Source organism: Microcebus murinus, chromosome X (genome assembly GCF_040939455.1).
Source record: "Microcebus murinus isolate Inina chromosome X, M.murinus_Inina_mat1.0, whole genome shotgun sequence".
NCBI classification, from domain to species: Eukaryota; Metazoa; Chordata; class Mammalia; order Primates; family Cheirogaleidae; genus Microcebus; species Microcebus murinus.
The window spans coordinates 105,097,390-105,106,148 of record NC_134136.1 but is presented as its reverse complement, the minus strand read 5'-3'; positions in this window follow the sequence as shown (position 1 = coordinate 105,106,148).

Here is an 8,759-nt window from a genome sequence, read left to right as displayed (position 1 = left end):
CAAAGAAAGCTTGCATTGTCATATGCATCATAGTAATTCCTCCAAGAGAGTTGATAGAGAGGATTTCTTTCTTTAAACTTCAAAACTAATTAATTGAGTTCTACTAACTGTGAATGCAGAGGGACTTGTTGATTTAAAATTTATCTTCTGGCCGGGTGCAGTGGCTCACGCCTGTAATCCCTAGCGCTCTGGGAAGCCGAGGCGGGTGGATCGTTCAAGGTTAGGAATTCAAAACCAGCGTGAGCAAGAACGAGACCCAGTCTCTACTATAAATAGAAAGAAATTAATTGGCCAACTAAAAATATATAGAAAACCTAGCCAGGCATGGTGGCGCATGCTTGTAGTCCCAGCTACTCAGGAGGCTGAGGCATAAGGATTGCTTGAGCCCAGGAGTTGGAGGTTGCTGTGAGCTTAGGCTGACGCCACGGCACTCTAGCCCTGGCAACAGAGTGAGACTCTGTCTCAAAAAATATATATATAAAAATAAAATAAAATTTATCTTCAAAGATAGTTTTTATTAGCCTCAAACATCTTTATTCTCAACCACAGGAGTTAAAGAGCAAGGGAAAGAGTTGTAAAAAATAGAAATTGCTTTGTTGTTGTAAATGTGGTACCTGTTAATAGAAAAAAAATTTGCTTAAACAAAGCTAGCTCTTGAATCCATAATTCAATATGTACATTTGCTTGACTTTTACTCAGAGAGGTACAGGACTTGGAGATGGGTTTGATGTAGCCAGTGGGAGACAGAGATGGAAAATTTCCACCCCAGAAGCCCTTCCACAACGGCTGGAAATCTTGAGACTTAAGAACTCAACGACGCTATTTTCACTTCTCCATTGTTTTGTGAAATAATGCTATTTGGACTAAAGTTCCAATTTCTCCTCCACAGGCCTCACGTGTCCCTGGCTGCCTTTGTTAACATGAGCCAGTGCTATGGCATGATAAAAATAGAATCAAGGGGGAAAAGCTAAGAAGAAGCTTTCTAAAGAGAGTGTCAATTTTTAATAAATCTAGAACTTTCTCTGGGGCATAGAAACCCCTGCTTGGCTTTGAAGTGTGTAATCCCTCTTTCTTAAGAAACCTTCCCAAATTGCACAATCTGGTGAGATTAGAGAACACAAAGATTATTTAGGTTTAATTTTTCTAGGCCCTTTTACCTCTGGGCCAGGGTCTAAGAATTGTTCAGTCAGCTTTCATGAAGGAACCTGTGAACTTCTGACAACTAAGTGGTGATAGAAACTAAAATTTTCATTAGAAGCCTGAATACACAGCAATATTTAAACTGCTTGGACCCTTTGCTCTCCAGAGCCACTGTCCTAAAATAGGTTGGAAGAGAGAGGTGCATTTTGGGAGCTCACTACCACCTTTGGATTTGAAGTTTTACTTTGCTAATTCTTTGTGTATAAATTATCTAAAAATGCAGAGACAGAGGTGCTAAGGAGAATGGAATCCATATTTTATCTCAAAACACAATTTTAACCTATTGGTTTAATGTATCCTTTTCATCTAATTCAATCCTTTACAGAGACACAAAAAAGAAGGAATACCAACATATTCATTTCCCTTTTCCTTCTTTTCAAAAGTCTGAAAGTCAGACAAAAGAGAGCATAATGATTGACTTAGATTTAGGATAAAAATCAAAGCATGAAAATTGAGATTCTTCACAGATTTGGCTGAGTCATTGGCTTCCTGGTTTTAACAGAAATAAATTATTATGAGGCAAAAGCAGAGTTCATGCAAATATTTATTTGTGTGAGCTTCAAAAAATAGGTAAATACACAGTATCTGTAAAATGGAAATTCTCAGTTGTTCAACTAGAGAACAGATTCTTTTTCACTTCAAGGCCAATTTATGGTACAGTGAGTAAAGCATTATCTTGGCTTGAGGAGGAAGTGTCTTTGTGTCCCCGAACTTAAAAATCAGATCAGGGGAGAGATAAGAGTTTAACAGAGGAAAATATAAAAACTAGGAAAGAGAGGCAGAAGTTTGTTAAAATGAGCTTAAAAGAAACAAGCACTTGTAGCAAAACTCTGTCAAGTATTTCTAGAGGTATTTTACTTTCAAGATAACGATAGAGATTTGAGTTTTGGTGTTAGGGATTTTGGCTAGATCATTAAGGCAAATAGTATCAAGTAAGAGCAGAGAGTGACAATTAGAAAGCAGAAACCAAAATATTTCATGGGATTGCTAATTCCTTAAGCATTCAAGTACTTGCCTTGATACCTCTTATTAATGCCAACTAAAAGGTAATAGACAACAATGATGAGCTATCTATGTATTGTTCAAGGCCTTAATATGAAACATATGGGATTAAATTCAATTTGGCCCTTTAATTTATATCATATTTCATTTTAAATCATTTTTCAACTGAAAGAATTTCAAAATGCTTCAGAAACTTTACAAATGCAGTAATTCGATGCTGAAATGAAAATCTCTCTGAGGTGGAAAATAGGAGTTATTCAAGAGCAAACAGTATACATTACAATCAATTATATCCTAAATAACAAAATCTCTAGTGCACAACAAGCCATTACAGCTTCACAGGAATTCAGAATGTTGTACTTAATAAAGTAATTATAATCTGTCATCCCGTCCTCAAGATAAGCAGTATTGCCCAGAGCTTACCTTATGGATTTCTAGTTATAAATTAGACCTGCTGAAGTATAACTAAGAATTTTTAAATGTCATATTAATTTTACTCTATGGGATATGTAACATGTTCCTAAATTCTAATATGTTCATGTTAATTTTTATAGAATGTCAATTAAAATTAATCTTCTGCAGAAGAAGTGCATTAAAGCCTCATGTATAATATTGTAATTGTGTCTGCAGGAAATAATGATTATAAAAATTACTAAGATAAACTGTGAAAAGTGAATATGGGACAATAGGATTGTGTTTTTTTTTTTTTTAAATCTCCAGATACAAGTTCAAATGGATTGTGTTTTTAATGATGTTATAAGTTACACATTATTATAAAAACAATTTGTTTTTATACCATTATGTATTGCCATATGGGCACTGCTGCTTTTTGTTTTGTTTACTTTTCTTAGCAGCACAAATTCAATTCAGTTATAAATGACTCTGGTTTATTGTATCAACTTGGCAGGCATTGGTGACTAATTGTTTGTAGAGATCAGGGATAAGGTGAAATTAGAGAGAGCTTCAAGGTACTGAGCTTCAGTAATGCTGTAAAGATAACTAAGGATGTGAATTTGGGGGCAAAAAGATTAAAGATTTGGCTTTATTTATGTGAAGTAGCCAAACATTCATAAATGAAAATCTGGTGATCATAAGAGAGAGGCATCAGGACTGGAGATACAGTTACACAAATCATCCAAAGAAGGTAATGTAAAGTATGACAAGTGATAAGTTCACCAAGATAACTACTTGGTGAAAAACAAGCTACTGGAAAAAACAAAACAAACGAAAAGACTGAGAATTTCAGTTCTAGGAAATGGATGGTTGACAGGAAGCCAATGAAAGAGATTAGAAGGAGAAAGTAGAAAGGTAGGAGAATAACTAGCAGTGTGCAGTGACACAAAATCAACTGGGTAGCACTAAAGGAAGGGCTACATCAATAAAGAAATAGTTCGATACATTATTAACGAAACATCCATACACTGGAAATCTATGCAGTTATTAAGAAAGATGAGGTTGGTCTGTGAGTACTGACAGCAACAAATTTATACATAACAAGGTAAGGGACAGAATAATACATATAATATCCCACTATGTGTATACAAAAGAAGACATATCATGGAGTACTACTCTGCCACAAAAAGCAATGGTGATCTAGCACCTCTTGTATTATCCTGGATAGAGCTTGAGTCCATTCTACAAAGTATCACAAGAATGGAAAAACAAGTACCACATGTACTCACCATCAAATAGGTATTAATTGATCAACACTTATGTGCACGTATAGTAGTCACATTCATTGGGTGTCAGCAGATGGGAGGGGGGGAAGAGGATGGGTATAGTCACACCTAATGGGTGCGGTGCACACCATCTGGGGGATGGATATGCTTGAAGCTCTGACTCAGGTGGGGCAAAGGCAATATGGCTAACCTAAACATTTGTACCCTTATAATATGCTGAAATTTAAAAAAGGACATATATAATCTTTGGATTGATACACAGGAAGCTGACAATAGTGATTGCCCCTGGAGAGGAGATCTGAGTGCTAGAGATAAGATAGCAAAAGAGGTTTAATTTTCACTGCACTGCTGTGTACTGAATAACAACATTTTGGTCAAAAACAGACCACATACATTACAGTTGTCCTATGGGATTATAATGAATATACCAATAACAGTCAAGCTGAAAGTCAAATCAAAGACTCAATGCCATTCAAAATAGCCACAAAGAAAATAAAATATCTAGCAATAGTTAGCCAAAGAGGTAAAAGATCTCTACAAAGAGAACTATGAAACACTGAGCAAAGAAATTATAGATGACACAAACAAATGGAAAAACATACCATGCTCATGGATTGGCAGAATCAACATTGTTAAAATGTCCATACAACCCAAAAAGATTTACAGATTCAATGCAATCTCTATCAAAATACCAATATCATATTTCACAGATCTGTAAAAAAAGATTCTATTCTTCATTTGGAACCAGAAAAGAGCCTGAATAGCCAAAGCAATCTTGAGTAAAAAGAATGAATCTGAAGGCATAACATCACCAGACTTCAAACTATAATACAAGCATATAGTAATCAAAACAGCATGGCATTGACACAAAAATAGAGACATAGACCAATGGAACAGAACAGAGAACCCAGGTATAAAACCATCCACATACAGCCAACTGATGTTCGACAAAGCAGATGACACTATGTATTGAGGAAAAGAAATCCTATTCAATAAATGGTGCTGGGAAAATTGGATAGCCACATGTAGAAGAATGAAACAAGACCATATTTCTTATCACTCACAAAAATTAATTCAAGATGGATAGAAGATTTAAATGTAAGGCATGAAACCATAAGAATTTCAGAAGAAAATATTGGAAAAACTCTCCTAGATATTGGCCTAGGCAAAGAATTTTGAAGACCCCAGTGGCAATCACAGCAACAACAATGAGACATGATTAAATTAAAAGCTTCTGCACAGCTATGTAAATAATCAACAGAACAAATAGACAACCTACAGAATAGGATAAAATATTTGCAAGGTATACATCTGATAAAGGGCTAATAACCAGAATCTACAAAAAATTCAAGCAAATCAGCAAGAAAAAACAACACTATTAAAAAATGGGCAAAAGACATGAACGGAAGCAAGCATATGAAAAAATGCTCAACATCACTAATGATCAGGGAAATGCAAGTTAAAACCACAATGAGATATCACCTTACCCCAGGTAGAATGCTTTTATTAAAAATTTCAAAAACAATAGATGCTGGCATAGATGCAGAGAGAAGGAATGCTTATACACTGTTGGTTGGACTGCAAATTAGTACACCCTCTATGGAAAACAGTATGGGGATTCCTACTAAGCCTTGGTAACTTTAATAGGCTCAGTCAAGCCATTTAAATATTGAGAGTGGTAGGAGAGCATACTTCAGGAAGACAAATAATAAGTAGACCTACAATTTGATCCAGCAATCCCACTACTGCGTATTTACCCAATGGAAAAGAAGTGATTTTATCAAAAAGACATGGGCATTCAAATGTTCATTGCAGCACAATTCACAATTGCAAAGATGCAGAATCAGCTCAATACCCATCAATTCATGAGTGGGTTAACAAAATGTGGTATATGTATACTATGGAATACTACTCAGCTATGAAGAAGGATGAGTTAAGGCCTTTTGCAACAATGTGGATGGAACTGGAGACCATTCTCATAAGTGAAGTATGTCAAGAATGGAAAAACAAACACCACATGTACTCGCTATTAAATTGGAACTAACTGATGAGCACACATGTGCACAGAGGGAAGTAAAACTTAGTGGAAATCAAGAAGCGGGGAAGTAGGAGGAGGGGATGGGCAAAAACCTACCTAATGGGTACAATGAACACTATCTGGGTGATGGGCACACTTATAACCCTGACTCAAGCATAACAAAAGTGATCCATGTAACCAAAAACATTTGTACCCCTGTCATATTTTGAAATAATAAAAAAAGAAAAAAAAGGTGCAGATAAAGTAGGGTTCAATGTCATGCCCTAAATAAATATATAAGCAAATAAACTGAAAAATTAGCCACATTGAAAAAAAGGTTATAATGGAGCTGAAAAATTCCTATTGCCTTGTGATGTGTAGCTGTTGTAATGTCATAGTGCAATTACTTAGTTTTTAAATAAATTTAGTGTAGCCTAAATGTATAGTGTCTATAAAGTCTACAGTAGTATACATTAATGCCCTAGGGCTACACCTGCACATTCACTCACCACTCACTCACTGCCTCTCCCAGAGCAACTTCCAGTCCTGCAAGCTCCACTCAGTGATAAGTGCCCTATATAGATGTACCATTTTTATCTTTTATACCATATTTTTCTGTAACTTTTCTATGTTTAGATATACAAATACTATTGTATTACAATCTACCTACAGTATTTAGTAGAGTAACATGCTGTGCAGGTTTGTAGCCTAGGAACCATAGGCTATAGCTACACCATATAGCCTAGCTATGTAGTAAGCTATACCATATAGGTTTCTATAAATACACTATATGATGTTTGCACAATGACAAAATTGCCTAATGATGCATTTCTCAGAATATATCCTTGTCATTAAGTAACACATGACTGTATATTTTTTGTACCATTTATGGCTTTTTTTTCTGTATGTATGCAATTTTCAATAAACAAACTATTAAAGAAGAGAAGGGAACGGTGAACAGTGTCAAATACTATAGCAATGTCAGAGAATATAGACTGAGAAAAAGGCCATTAGACTTGCTGACTAAGCCTTGGTAACTTTAATAGGTTCAGTCAAGCCATTTTAAGTATTGAGAGTGGTTGGAGAGCATACTTCAGGAAGACAGAATTTATCTTGAGATAGCTGAGGTTTGATGGAATAAATTTACAAACAAATCAGTTGTATGCATATATGTAATATATACATATGCATTTAATATATATTATTATGCACATATGTATTAGTGTATATTTCTCTAGTTATGGAAAAGCAATGATGGATTTTATCTGGGACTAGAAATTGGCAAGTAACATGTGACAGAAAGACATACTGTTGAGAAATTTATAGTGCTGGGAAGAGCACTTGGAAGTGAGTAGAGGGTGAACTGGGTGGAGGAAACGTGAAGATTGGGGGTGAGCTAGGTGTGGATGATAGCATAATGGAAATAACTTGGAGGACGTTTTGTACACGAGCAGAGGTAATTGAATAACAGGAATAATATCCATTTAGAGGCACAAAAATCAAGGCAATAACGTTTACCTACCATTTAGAAGATTGATAGAAAATCATATTATAAGATTTCAGCTACAAAGGATATAATTCTATTTTATTATAGCCAGCAAAGAGAAAGCAGTTTAAGGCCAATTTCATACACTCAGGTTTTATCAAAAGAGAAATAGTAAGATAACTTGACATAGTGTCAATTTTTTGATTATAGAAAATTTTTTTCTGGAAAAGAGGTTTTTTCCATGAAAAGAATAACTTAAGAGATAAAATGAAGAGTATAATCAAAATTCTGCATATTGTATTTGAATTAAACAATACACGTGACTTAAGCAGATAAAATCACCCCACAATGGTTATTTCATGGTACTGCCAAGTGAGTTCTTGAGGAACCCACCAGAGAGCATTTCTGGAGGTAGATAAGACCCACTCTGGGGTATCCTCATGGTTTTGGTTAAACCTACACTAAAGTGAAATAAAACAGTGTTTGGCCCTAAAGGTGCTATGGCCTCTTGATCACAGCTGAGTAAGTCCTTTGGGCAACAAAAACCTGTAGATATCCTTGAACTTGATTTTATAGGATTACTCTGCAACTGAACCTGCTCCTGGGGCAATGAGTCTGCAGTTTCTTGTGGCAGGTCAAGTCAGATTCCAGACTACTTGAAAAACTATTCTTATTATGGCTTATACATGGGAACCTGCTCTTTCAACTGGATCTAAGTAAATTTCTCTGAAAAAATAGTGCAGAAAATCAGGAATGACTCACAAAAATAAAAATGCCAGTGTACTTTTAAAGATATGACTTTTTAAGATGTCATTGAATGAAGGTAAACAAAATCAAACTCATTAATTAGAAATGTTTGCCTCTTAAAGGTTTGGAACTTAGCTTTGATTGGAGTTAGGTAGAAAAGGACAACGAAGTAGCTGTCATTTGGGCAGGGTTATTCTTTGATGATTAACTTGAAGCAGTTGGATAAACCAGCTAAATAAATGATTTTGAAAAACTTAATTTTTCTGCTTTGGGGCAAAAGAACTGATCTATTTACAGATAGACAATGGCTGTCCTCCAGAAAAGACAGATTATAATACATTTGGATTAAAAAAATCAAATAAAGTTAAATATGACTTAAGGATACTAGTTTTTTTTTTTTTTTTTTTTTTTTTTTTTTTTTTTTTTTTTGAGACAGAGTCTCACTTTGTTGCCCAGGCTAGAGTGAGTGCCATGGCGTCAGCCTGGCTCACAGCAACCTCAATCTCCGGGGCTCAGCGATCCTACTGCCTCAGCCTCCCGAGTAGCTGGGACTACAGGCATGCGCCACCATGCCCGGCTAATTTTTTGTATATATATTTTTAGTTGGTCAATTAATTTCTTTCTATTT